At 41.3% G+C, this 14,350-nt stretch overlaps 1 protein-coding gene across 7 annotated transcripts in view; it reads left to right on the top strand.

The window, feature by feature from the left end:
- Positions 1 to 14,350, top strand: part of ptprsa (protein tyrosine phosphatase receptor type Sa) — a 258,396-nt gene that overhangs the window by 82,391 nt on the left and 161,655 nt on the right. Inside the window, exon 1 of one of the 7 annotated variants that reach the window (XM_085433161.1) lies at positions 2,392 to 2,847. The exons of the other annotated variants lie outside the window; for them this stretch is intronic. The gene's annotated coding sequence lies outside the window, so the exon portion shown is untranslated. Of the gene's footprint in view, positions 1 to 2,391; positions 2,848 to 14,350 lie in introns of those variants that run through there. 7 annotated transcript variants of the gene reach the window in all.

A 14,350-nucleotide genomic window follows, 5' to 3' on the forward strand; every position in this document is an offset into this window, starting at 1 on the left:
TAGGCCCTATTGGTATCACACCAACAAACTCTTGGCATCCTTGCATATTTGACCACTCCTCTTGGCAGTGTTGGTAGAGCACATTTAAATTAGTTGGTTTGGTTTGGCAGCTTTTAAGCATAGTCATAGTGTACATACTGTAGGTATGCGTAATTCAGAACGTCTAGAAGAAGACTGTCATCCTTAGATGAGGGGAAATTGTTTAGGATGTTCAAAAACACTCCAGGAACCATTTAGCCTCATTGTGCTTTTTTGGTTAAGAAGGGTCTACCTTCAAGCTCCAATCCAGCTTCACATCTAAGAAGTGAAAGTTCATGTTTCTGCACAACAAATGCCATCTTAGCCAAACCTTAACCTTATTAACCTCCTAGGACCTGGCAAAAAATCTGGTAATTCTTTGTTTTTACATTCATCGGGCCCCAATATGCCCAAATATCAAAGAGAAATTAAAAATGCATGCCGTGGAAGAGTTCGGATCTTAGGAGGTTAATGTACCAACCAGTTCACAATAAAGACACACAATCTTTATTATGAATATAAATTCAGGAATAACCATTCTTCTGCCTTTTTTTTTTGCATGCAAGCATTATCTGTTTGACAACATTGCTAAGCAGCAATTGTGATGAGGATCACCTTCCTTCACTTGGAAGCACAGCAGCTGACAGAAGGAGGGCAGCAGTTTCAACAAGGTTCACCGCTTGTTTCGAGGATCTTCAAACAGTACATGCTGCTATGTGATTCGGAAACAAGACGCAAACGATTAAACGCTCTCCCCCGAGCACTTGCCACATCTTCCGCTCTTTGAATTTACATGGCATTTATGAACACTCACAAGGAAAACAGAAAAAGCGGGAGTGGGATAGCTGGGGAAGAGGACTCCGGGAGTGGAGGAGTCTCATTATTCTGTTATGGATTGCACATGTCAGGCAGTAAGTGCTCTTTTTATCCTTCCAAAGCACTAGCCTCGGCCACTGAGCGCATTTCCCTACCCGAGTGAAATTTACCATGTTAAGGCTCACGCCACCAGGGGAATGGTGGTGAGAGCTCTGGGTCGCTGTTAAGATTTACCGCCTTGATTAAATAAAGGGCTCTGGTGTGAATAAGAGGCTGAGGGAGAAATCTTCGTAACATAAACACATGTTTTATACTCAACAGTAAATTGATTAGACCCCATCCTTACACAAACACACACACAGACTTTTACACCTCTTTATGGTGTGCTACATGTCACACTGGGTTTTAAACAAAGAACAGAAAGGGGGCAGTGGAGGATTGCTTGTGGCTCAGGGTGGCTTTCTGCCAGTACACAGAAAAGATGTGTCTTCTCAAAAGGGCTTGTTCCCATTTATTACTGCCTGCATACCTTGAAAAGTTCACCCACGAAAAAAAATATTATTCCTCTCTTTTTATTTGGGAAGAAGAGGACTCTTATTTGATGCAACGCGCTTCACATATTGTAACACTTCCCAAAAAAAACCTTTTAAATTCAGTCTCATGTTCTTCAGATTTCCAGCCTTTCCTTTAGTCCTTAAAGCTCCAGGAAGGTGCTTTGCCATAATTAGCTGCACTTTGCTGGGATAAAGCATTTTTTTAAACCCACAGCGTAACATATGACAGTCTGAAACAAAGCAAAATGTAACTGGTTTTAGCCAAGGACGGAGCAACAATTTTCAGTTTGCAAAGGTAGGTGAGTATGGAGTCAGCTGATTGATGTGCCTCCAGTGTGTGTCTAGGCTCCCTGCTGGATATAGTGTACACCAGCTGGCACTGTTCAAATTCAAATCCTACAAGCCAATCAGGATTGCCTTTTCAACTAAAAGCCAATGTGATTGGGTGACACCTTGTTTCTACGTTGTGTGTGTGTGTGTGTGTGTGTGTGTGTGTGTGTGTGTGTGTGTGTGTGTGTGTGTCACACTTTATCACAATGGCAACACTTATTTCGACTTTTTCACTGGTCACTCTAATACCAACCCGCTAATACAGTTTAAAATAACTATGCTGATCGTTTTTGCAGGTTATGTGGGCTGATCTACACTGAACATCCACACATATGGAGAAAAGGTTAATTTGATCTACAGTTAGACTAAGAACGGTTTTACAATAACCTATGCTCTTCATGTTGTTAAAAGTGTTCCATGTAAATGCATGTGTTTGCCTCTTCTTAGTCCTGCCACTGCAGCCCAGATTTGTAAACCCAAAGATCAGCAGCAGTAACTCGTTTCGTTACAGGCCACTTTGTGTTATGATTTCCTACTAACGTGCATGAACGCACCACATGGTGCGATTTACGATGTAGGAGAAGTCAAGAGACGAAGTTTATGAGGCGGCATTGAACGCAGCACAGGACTCCCTACGTTTTTTCCCCCTCCGCTTCATAGGGGGAGGGAGAATGTGGGGGGCTGTTTGACTCCTGTCTCCCCACCCCCAGCCCGTACGGAGTGGCTTTAGGAAGAAAAGAATCCAAACCTGCAACTCGGAGATAACGAGACACACACCAATAAAGAGATACACGTTTGGAGATCCGCGCGCGGCGGTGTCGCGCACGGATTATTATAGGGCATTTTATTTTTCTTTCACTGAGGAGATTCTGGTTTGGAGCGTCTGATCTTGGGGGGAAGGAATACAAATGTACGGAGAATAAAAGGTTCATACATGCTCTCTTCGCTAACAAGTGACTGCCGCTGGAGAAAGTGGAATATAGTGTTTTTTTTCTGCCGCAGGAGATTCAACGTAACTGTTTTTATTTGCTCTGAGGGAACTGACCGCTTACCCCAAGCATACGGATTTAAAACCTGTCCCCAGGGGTGGGGGGGATAGTCTCAAAAGTACTTTTCTCACGCCGCTGAAGTGAGTGCAACTTTTTTCTCCTTCTTAATTCTTCTTAATGCTTGAAATCAGTTCAGGTGAAAGGTGCGAGACCTAAGAGTGGGCTCCGTCTATATCTGTATGTTTATATATTTTCAGCTTTGCTGTGATTTTGTATCTCAGCTCGCTGGAGTAACCAAGAAGAGATGCTAATTTTAGTCCGTTTTTTCTCTTTCAACATGCTTTTATAAATAAATCTTCCGTGAATAATTTTGTTTTAACGTTCAAACTGAAAAACAAAACTTTAACATGTTTGTTTTTTAGTGAGCTTTCTAACGATGGGGCTCTGCTTCTGTAGCATCTGAAGATAAAAATGCTTCTGTTACTCGCTCGCCTGTAGAGGATAACCGTTAATCAGTAAGTGTAATGCTTGGCAGTATAGTCAAAGTAACGGAATATATAAGTATTTTGATAGTACTTAAATGTTTAAGTAACTTTCCTATTGAAAGGTTAGAGTGTGTTAAATGGTTACTGTAGGATTTACATTAAAAAGTACCAGGTGCCTTTTAATACCCCTCCAACACTATGGCAGTGTGAAAACGTATGGATAGTGGAATCATGGTTTGGATACATTTCCAGGCAAGACCTTTGATGTTGTTCTTGTTCCTCTTATCATCCTCCTAATCATCACCATTAATATTATTTGTTCAAGATGATTCCCAGGTCATCTTAATTTTTATAACATTTGAGGCTAAACCTTTTCCAAGGCAACGACCTTCAGCAGAGAACAATGTCACCCTCCTCACCCCCAGTGCTCCCACTCTAAAAGCAAAAAAACAAAAGATTAGTACCTCTGCTGCTTTTTTAAATGGATTGTGTGGAAAATATGAGCTCAAATAGAGAGGTTTTGATTCTTGATGTTAGTGGTTATTGAGGCAGTGAACTATGTGGGAAGTTTTCAAAGTTCAGAGGTGAGATGCGCCTTTGCTCTGAGGGAACGAATTCAGTCATGTGGACCTGTTATTGCTACTTACAGAATGTTTTATCCCATTTCACTTCTCGCTTCACTTAAGACAATTTTCCAATCTGATGCATAATTAATAAGCTCTGTTTAGTCAAGCAAAAAAAAAAAGAAAGAAAGAAAGAAAACACATGATAAAACCCCCCTTTTTTGTAAATCAAACTCATCAGTCCTGCATTCCAGCATTCAATCAGCCTGCTAACTCAAATAAATAAACCCATTTGTCTTATGATGAGAGTCACATGTCTATTGTCAGTAGCAAGAAGGAGTCTTGTCCTTTAGAGTAATTGGACAACACGTAAACCAAGACGCTGCATGTCAAGTGTGTTCTGGATTCTTAATGTGGCTTTAATTGAACAATTTATCACCGCTGATCACTGTCAAATAACTGGGCAAGAAAGACAACAGGCAATGAAAATGCCAAGGATTAAGCTGGCAGGCATATCCCACTAAGCGTGACCAGTGTGTCTGTCACAGCAGCATCTGCAATGTGCTGTTTTATTTAATTTAGCCGATTTATTTATTTTTTGTATATAGAAATCACAAGTCAGTGCCTGCTTGAGTGGCACTCTCCTAAGAAGTGGCAACGCATAGCGGGGGAAGGAAGGGGCCACGAGAACATTACATCCTTGAAAAACTTCTTTTATTGGACCAAACTTTTGATTTCTCCCCGGAGCTCCTTTCCCTACACTTGGAAGAAAAGCTAATTGAATTGTGCCCCGGATATGATGCTTTTTTTTTCCCTCCCCCAAGTATGGAGGTCTTGCAGAAGTGTCCTCCTCAGGGTTTTGAAATTCATTTCCTTTGCAATTTATTACTTTCTGAGCTGTTTTTCTTTATTTCCCCTACCTCAACAGTAGGGTGTATTCTCTCCATTTTTGAAAGCATCAAAGTGGAGAAGAGAGAGAGATCCAAGATAGCTACAGGCGTTACATGTGATGAGTTATTCAGCCGTGTATTTTACTTGAGGTAATTGAACTTTTTAATCGTCTTTCTTTAATATTTTTTACATTTTTGACACACGACCGGCTTAAACACTGTGGTAATCAATTTCCATAGCACAAGCAACACTCTTGATGCCTTAAGACACTTTTATTGTTTGACTTTCCAAATGTGGTGCTGAAATTGAAACTCACAACCATCAACATCTTTTCAAGGTTTTTTTTTCTTCTTTTAAAAAAAAGAGTCTATCTGTTACTTGCAAATACAATGTTTATTTTTGATCCTGGGGTGCAGTCGATGAGTGCTTGAAGTTTGTCACCCCCGATGCATCGGGGTATATGAAAGTATATGAAAAGCAGGTACATCATCTGGAGGCCAGAGATCACTAACCTCAGCCAAGGCCAGTACTCAAATTAAACATCATCATTTATTTAAAAATATTGCGCGGACACATTGAGTAGCATTATACATCAGCCCACAATTATGCTCATTACAACCCTGCAACACGCTTACATTCTGAAGCAACCGATGTTACTCGCACACTACCATAAGTGGGGCTCATTAATGAAGTATTTCTACTGAGAAACCAATGTAAGTCGTCCATTGGTTGACTAAGGAGGCATGGTAACATTTGTTAGCTACTGGGACGCCCCCTAAAGATCGTCTGTTATGCAGCTGTCTGCTACACAACCTCTCAAGCTGGTGCTGATGTGACTAAATTTCCAGGATATACAACAAAATGCATTAAGCTGTTTCTTTGCCCATGTGCCACCTCTCTAGTCAGTTTAATGAAAATCGGCCTAGCAGCATTTGCATAATCCTTCTCACAGACAAATAGACAAGCTGGTACAAAAACATAACCCCTATGGTAGAGGTAATAAAAACTGTGACCCAGTTCCACTGGCAGCCACACAAGCTCATGCCTTAATACTCCCTCCACCATGTTTGACAAATGATGTTGGACATGTTTAGATTATGAATCCTTCCTTCCCTTCTCTTCTTAACATTCAGATAAGTTTATTTTAGGTTCTCTAAGAACTTTGACCTTATGATATACCTTTTGATATGCCTACCTCCGTAAGAGGCTTCTTTCATCTTATGGTCTTGCTAAGGCTTTATTTTTATTTTTTAAATAAAAATCAAACAGCAGAACCTGAAAAAAATACTTTGCTTGTTATTCATTTGTCTCTGTTTTAGGCTGTAAAATAAAGCAGACTTATCAGAGAGAGAGCTTTGTTAGGCTCTCACTTTGATAGACTTACTTTTGTCAACACCTCTTTGGACTTTGTGCATTACCACCGTATTTAGTTTAATTGAACAGCTTCTAAACACAGTTAGAACTATCCCACACCATTTGTCATGATGAAACAAGGAAACTGTCCACACATGTTCAAGAACCTATTAAAACACAGACAGTGTGCAAAAAATGGCTCTAATTCCTCACATTTAATCACCTTGAATTAAAGTTGGTTGGTTGGACTTTATTTACTTTACTTCATTTGCAAGGTTGTAAAATATTTAGCAGTTATGACAAAACCAAAGCATCAATCAACACATTTATTTTACTCAAGAGGACACAACGATATCACACACTTAATTTGTCTATTTTTTTTAGGCTTTTAGGACCACTTTCTTACTAGCCTGTGCCCTGTTTATTTTATTCAAATCCAAATTAGCAGAGTTTTGGTGGCATCGAGTGCTTTGAAATTATTCACATTGCACTTGACGCAACAACACAGTTAATAACAGCTGCTCTAAAGTGACTGTTGCGGTAGAGAGAAAGAGAGAAATGCGGCACGTTATGCAGAGGCGCTGTTGCACTCACAGCTAATTGTGTTTATTCATTTTAATTTGCTCCGAGTGCTAAATCAGTGCTCTTCTAGCGACACGAGGTGCAATTAGCTCGACTGTGAAAACAGGAGGCAGTGTGTCTTCTAAAGTGTCCCCTCCTCTCCTCTTTGATTTGTGTATTATCCATCCTTTGTCTTTCACATTTCTTCCTACTTAACCAGGCTGGAAACGCACTCGATAAAAGTAGCATCTAACCGCTTCATAATGTGAGCGTCACCGTGCAAGCAGTGGGAAGATTACATAACTTGTCGCAAAACTAAAATTCAATTTGTTTTTAGAAAAAAAAGAGGTGTCATTGGGGTTTTTTGCCATACCATGTACCTGTTTTTGAGTTTTGAAACAAGTCAGATCAGACCTCTGTTTGTGCAGGCCCAGTTACCAAGAAACACCTTCTGCTTTCCTGAGAGAGAGAGAGAGAAAAAAAACAAGATAAAAAGATAAGTGCAAACTGCAGGTTGGAAGTTTTCTAGAAGATCTCTTCAATTCACTGGATCCTCCTGTTTTCGACTTGTCCACAGGTGGAGACACGCGAGACTTGTGACTTGCAGAGAATGTTTGACTATTCGCTCAGACACCATTGTTTGGATGCCTTAGGTCTAAAGTTTGTAGCTCAATTCCCTTTAGAATTTTGTTCTGAACTGGCGGGGAACCCCCAAAAGTCACAGTTTACCCACCAACTGAAGTCTAAAGGTTACCACTCCAAAGAAAGCCATCAATGGATTTGAACAGAGATGACACGGGTTGAGAGGCATGGGGCCAGATAAGACAAGGCTGTGATAACGTGTGTGAACTCAGCAGCATTGATCTGTTTCTGGCTGACTTTAAGTCCCCTTTGCATCTTGGTTGTCTCTTGGGCTCCTCTGGTGTTTTCTCATCCTTGGTTTTCTTCATGCCTCTGTCTTCTTCACTTAATTTGTTTCTTTCCCTCAGAAATCATTCCCCATTTTCCTATTTAGTTTTCTGGCTTTTGACACAACTCCAAACTGTCCAGGTGTAAAATACCAGGGATTAAGATAAGATTCAAAACTCTTCTTTTTCTCTATGTGTCACTCGTGCATATTTGAATCTGTATGTCACGCCTTTACTTTTTTCCTGATTGCATTGCTTTTTTTAAAATTTATCATATCATTGGCACATTTATACCTGAATATTATATTTCCTAGAGATATGCCTTAGTTGGAGAATGTGCAGTCATATTATTGTGTTGTATGCAGAGGTGAAGGTAGACCGTCATGAACGTACTAATCTCTGCCAGACTATCTGCTAAAGCTTTTGAGAATACATAAGCACACTGCAACCTCCCCAGCTTCCTGCCCATCCCGTTTGGTTCCACCAGGTTTTAGAAAAATGATTCGCTTCAGCTCCTTCTGATGAAGTGACAGTAATCTGCTTTTGACTACAAGCAGGAGCAGACCTTCTGTTGATGCCTGCTACTTTCTCATACAGTTCAGTCTCGTGTAAGATGTAACACCCTTGAACAAGCAAAGCGCCTGAGAGAGAAAACTGTACTAGACAGAGTTTTTACACAAACACCAGTTTACTCTCATTTCCCTATGGCCCTGAACCCATCCCCTTTTATAGTTATAGAGTTAATGTGAACTCCTGCCTCATGGTGAGAAGTAATTAACAGTCTGTGACAGCCTACAAATGGGTGTGTCTGGTCCTGTCTCTCTGCCTGCATCCCCTATGGGGGTCTCCTGATGCTTGCTGTTGGGCTGTTCCTATGTTAAGTGTGATTACCAGCTGGCTTCTCCCAGATTGATGCACTGAGGTTCCCCTTGGGGTGTCTGCCTCCTTCTCGTCTTTGCAAAATAAGTCTGGCAGGAAAGGCTGTCCTGTGCCCTGGCAGTTTGACCCCTGTGAGGTTTTACACAGGGGTGGTAGTCTGTTTATGTTTGTGTGTGTTTGGGGAGGTTAAACCTGACGGATTCAAACAGGTTGCAGTTAGCTCATTTAAACCCTGCTCTTGTAGGCCATTCGATGGGGCACATTTGACTGTCTGCACAAAACATCTGAGAACTAGTTTTAAGAAACAATGTAGTTTGAGTCAGTTTGTGCTTTGTAAGGTAAAAACTTTTCTAACACTTCACCAGGAATGTGTCTACCATCTTGTCTGTCCATTTAAGAATGTTTTAACTTAACATACTTAATGTCTTGTTGCACTCAGCATTCATAACCACATTTAATTTCGCTACTGGTGCTTTGCTGAATGGACAGTCTAACTTGTGCTTCACTGACAAAGACTGATTGATTTGTTAATGTTCTGCATCGTCCCTCCATTTCTTACAAACTCCTCCAATTACATATACAATTGATAGAGTAAGCAACCAGCATGATGAGACCAGCTTTTATATAAATGTGCCAAAATCGAACTTTTTTGCATTTGGATCAAGCTTTAGCTTGAGAATAATGCTGCAGCATCTTTCTTCTGAAAACAACCTGGATTTGATGTTGAAAAGGCTGCACAATGCACACACAAAATCCAAACAGTATGCAGTTATTGTTGCATTTATTGCTAATTGAAACCGTGTTAGTGTATTCATACATTAGCAGAGCATTGTTGAACCTTTTTTTTTTTTATTCTAAGGGTCACAGCTTTAACTAATTCATGCCAAACATGGGCTTATCCCAGGTTGTTGCTCCAGTGTGGTGTTGTAATGAGATGTGAGTGGGTTTGTGTGTGCATGTGTGTGCTAAAAAGCTGTTAATCCGCTGCTGCTTATTGTGCAGACACAGAAAGCTCAAGGCAAGATGGCTTGGCACCATTCAGATGACTCACCCCCCATCACCACCACACCCCATCTGTGTCCCCACCACTACCACCACCACCACCCCATCCTTTTGTTCCTGCCCTCTCCACCACATGCACAACCTCACCCAAACTTTAGGGGACATCTGTTACAAGGGGAAAAGAGAAAAGGAGCGGAAAGGGAGGGAGGAGGAGAGCGCAAGGAGGTACTCTTAGCTAAGGGGTGGCGGGTGAGGGATGGAGGTTGCAGAGAAACACGTGTAATCAGGGTAGTGGGGGTTGTCATAGAGTAGAGAAAGGGGAGTGGGGTAGCTAAAGAGGAGTAGGCAGATAATTGATGGATGGAAGTAATTGTGTGTAATGCAAGCAACGAAACATGGGCCTCTGGGAAAAAGAGAGATTGAGAGGGAGAAAGAGAGGAAGCTAGTGAATTGCAGTTGGGGGGGGTGTTAAAGAGAGGAAAGGGAATAATGAAGAGAGGCAGTGTGCAAAAATTAGGAGGCTAGGGAGAGAGATAGGGAGAGAATGAGAAAATGAATAGAGGGAGCATTCTTGAAGAGAGGGAAGCAGGAAAAGCAGGAAAAGGGAGGGGGCTGCTGTTCCGTTGCATCATGCAGTGTGAGCTGGGGTTAAGAAGGAGTAACTACCTGCCTGTCAGGCTGATTGTTCATCCCTATGCATCAGGGGATACACGTCCTGGTTTATGAGAAATGGTGCAGATTCACTATGTGGGCCACTTAACCACAGAAAATGGCTGCATGTGCATCACTGGGAATACAAGCAGCGCTGGCAGTTTGGGCATACTTCAGTGGTGATGATTGCTATAGATGCAGATGATGCTATCGCTTCCCTTAGTACAAGGAGGCCGTTATTAGATATTCTCATTTTACGCACTCTGTTTGCAGTCTGGCTCACTGGAATCATTTGTTTTTGTATTAATAATCCCCCTACCACAACAAACCCCTTCCATCCAAAAGCCCGATCATCAGGCTTCCTCAATAATTACAACTTCTGCAGCCCGGGCGCCTTTTCAAACGGCACACTGCCTCATATTTCAGTGAAATGGAAACAAAGCCTATGTGCTCCAGTCTTGATACACAAATTACAGCGTACCAGTGGCATGTCAAAGAGAAAGAAGACAGCGAAGGCACCAGAAGCAAAATGCATTGAGTTTCCTCTCACTTTCTCACAGTGTAACACAAGCTTGTCTCCCAGACGGGGAAGAAAAGTTTGTCAAGCGCATCACGGTGGAGAGAGTAAAACCTTCCCCAGCCCCTGGGAAGATAGAAGGTGACATTTGCATGTAAATGGAGACAGACACTCTCCACTGTATTCCAGCTGACAGGAAACAGAGTGGGCAACCTGGTGTTTTCTTTTCTTTTTTGAAAAGTTGAAGATTTTGTTGTTTCTCTGACATTTGTTTTCTGCTTCAAAGATGAATAAAAAAAAAATGCTTTACACAGCGTGGTTGTGTTTATAAGGAAATGCTCTTGTGCAGCTGTCTCACAGATACACATGTGTACACACACACGAACACACAGGCAAAGACTCAGTTTTCAACTGTTCCTTTAATCTACATACAGGTAGGTTTCTTTGTGTTTTTATGGTCTAAGGTCCAAGCATTGGCAGATTAATAGAAGTTGTTGCCTGGTTTTTATCACAGGCTGCTTTCTTTGGTTGATGCAGGTTTTATAGATTCAGAGATCAAAATAAATTAGGGCTGGAAAAGAATGAAGAATAAACCAAGCAATCCCAATTGGGCTGTAGCACCTGCAGTGGCTGGCCTCCTAATTAACTCTCGAGTCTCGGTGTCGGAGAAGATAATCCTGATTAAAAAGTGATTGAGATTGGAGGAAGAATGACAGCAGCCCAATCAGAGATACCAGTCATGGCTGGGGAGATTAGCACCAGGGTGGTGGTGGGGAGGGGGGTTACCCCCTTGCTGCTGTCGCCCTTTTGTTTGTGGATCAAATCCAGGGCAGAATAACAGATTTATTTTTTTTACTTCTGATTTTTGTACCACAGGGAAGATTGTCTAAGACACCAAACTGTCTTATAATTTTTGTGCTTTTCTTCGTTGTAGTTTTGACAATACAGAGCAATACAGAGTAGCTAGTTACTTATTATATGAAAACTTATTTTCTATCGCTAAATTAAACGGAGAAAAAAAAGCTTAAATGATTGCAATTTAAGTAGTGTTTATTGCAGACCTTGCTCTGTCATTTGCTTAGGCTATATAGCTATATAAATGAGACAGCTAATTTGGCATCTTAGGCATGTTTTCGGGAGCAGAATTTAATTGAGGTGAAGGTGTTTCTCTGGGATTTCCTGGTTGGTATAAACACATCTGACACCTGTGGTCTAAAATCAGTGATCATAAAGTTGATTTTGAGACAGAAATTCAAATAAAGCACTTCAGTTACTCTGGAATAGACTGAAGTATTTTTCCTCTTGAGTGTCTCTCAATGTCGTTGCATGTGTAGTCTAAGAAGGCTGTTTAAATCTATCCAGTTTAAGGTGTAAAATTTAAACACCTGTTAGGTTATCTGGTGAAAGACGGAATCAGAGTAGGAGGAATGTTTATGGATTTTCTTTTTAGGGGGAAACAAATAAAGCTGTTATCAGAGTCTATTTGTCGTCGATGTGAGAAGATAGTGAGGGGGAAGCAGAGCCAGCACTGCTCAGATTCAGCTTGCAGCCTGATGCCACCAAGTGGGAACTGGAAGAGAAATACACTTCAGAGACAGGGAGACATCATATATTCCTACATGACGATATCAGGACCATTGTCATCCAACTGAAATCTCACCATACATCAGTGAAATGATCACGTTTTTTCAGGAAAATCTGAAGTGAGATTTACAAAACCATATTTCATGTTGTATCTGAGTGATGTCCCTCATCTGCAGCAATGATGCTTCTTGTCCACTCCTCTCATTCTGTCTTTCAGCCAAAGGGATAGATGGGAGTTATTTGGTGATAAATCCAGTCCCTGTCCCCACCCCTTAGGGCAGCCCCTGTGACATTTGTCATTATACCCTAATCTGTAGTCTCAACAGGGTGCAGGATAGGCCTGAAAGCATGAAAGGGAAGACAGAAGTGGGTTTGGCATGGAAATAGGGGTTGCTGTTCGCAGTCCCATCATAGTCGCCCTTGGGTTAGTGTAGTGGAAAACCAGGGAGAGACTGAAACAATAAAAGCAAATGACAGTGAGTTTGGTGTGTGTGAGAGTGAAAGAGAGACAGGCAGCGAGACTGCGGGCTGAAGGGAAATGGAGACAGCAGTTTAGAAACAGGAGGTAGATGGAGAGCAGTGGGTCTCCCATTTTCATGGAAAATAAAGGAGCACTAATGAATTTGAACGAGTGCCCTCCAGGGATATACCATAAGGGCAAAAATAGGAAGAAGCAGATTGGGGTTTAGGAGCTTTTTAAACTACAGCCAAACTGTCTTTTAGCACACAGGGGTGCACCCAATTCTGCAATCACTAAGATGGCCGCCACCCCACTTGCCAACTGCCGTGGGATAGGCCCGTGCCAGGACCCAGAGAGGATTTGGTGCCAAAGGAGATGTGCCTAACTGGGCAGACTACATTACCTCCCTCAGCCAACACCTATCTAGCTCAGTTTTATTTACCTCGTTTGTGCAGCATTGTGCGTGTTTGTTTTGACACATTGCTGTGTAACAGTATGTGGTACAGTGGGCCTATTTTGTAGTATAATATAGTAGTAGCTGCAAATGTTGATTAAGGGATAGCTTTCCCTTTGTAGTAGCCCAGAGAGTGTTAAGTTTAAATTGCATTCAGTGACAGGTCCATGAGTATTTGGACAGTGACATGTGTCACTGTCCTGTAAACCACCATAGTGGATTCAAAATCAAGATGTAAATGATCTGATTTCAGCTTTAATTCAAAGGGGTACAGTATTCCATTAAGTTTTCAGCAAATATGATCCTTTTTATACATCTACAATCAAAAGGCAGTGTTATGAATGTAAATATAGACAGGTTTAAAATGGGTTACAAACAACTCAAGATCAGGAAGTTCTTGGTTTATTTTTTGTAAGAAAGCAAATGCACCTGTCTAACTGAGATGTAATCAAGATTCATTTGTATCAGAATGATGGAAAAAGAAAGGTATTTAGAAGGAAACACCTTATGGTCCAAAGCATACCACATCATCTGTCAAACAGGATGGAGGCAATGATATGGCCTGTTATGAGCATTTTTGGCTGCCACTGGAACCGGGTCACTAGTGTTTATTGATGCTGTGGCTGCTGATAGAAGTAGCAGGATGAATTCTGTTGTGTACAAGACTATACTCTGTGCTCAGATTCTGACAAATGCCGCAAAACTGCTTCACAATGCAAATGGATAATGACCCAAAGCATTCTGCAAAGCAACCCAAGAGTTTCTCAAACCTTTATCAAAAATAGTATATTCTTCAGTTGCCAAATCAGTTACCTGACTACTCCAACCCAACAGAGCATACTTTTACTGAAGACAAGTTACTGAAGTTAGTAAAGACAAAGTGAAGGCAGAGAGACCCACAAATATCAGGAACTGAATGTGGCTGCAGGACCGGCCTGGTAGAGCATTTCAAGGGAGGAAATAAAGCATGTGGTGATGTCATGCAAATGCAAATGATTTTCATCCAAGTATAAAAACAGTCCTCATATTTAGTCTTTAAAAATGCGGAACCGTGTATTAATACATTCCTAAACTGCTGGTGCAATGAGTTTGCTACCCACTTGAGTTAAAGCTGAACATCCGCATTTAAATGACGCATTGACTTAAATTTCACTGTAGTACTTTCTGATACTTTTGGACCATAATATATGAGCAGTTTACACCAAACCCCACATTTAATCATCAGTTTTTCATCTGAACAATGTTAGAAGTCTTGGTTATCCATGGAGCCGACATTTAACAAAGGTTTTAGTACTCAAAGGACTCTGAGTTTGCCTGGAGTCTGCACTTACATAC

This window comes from Copadichromis virginalis, linkage group LG15 (genome assembly GCF_057382275.1).
Source record: "Copadichromis virginalis isolate Kocher_CV1m ecotype Utaka linkage group LG15, C_Virginalis_male_GT1.1, whole genome shotgun sequence".
In the NCBI taxonomy this organism is placed as follows: Eukaryota; Metazoa; Chordata; class Actinopteri; order Cichliformes; family Cichlidae; genus Copadichromis; species Copadichromis virginalis.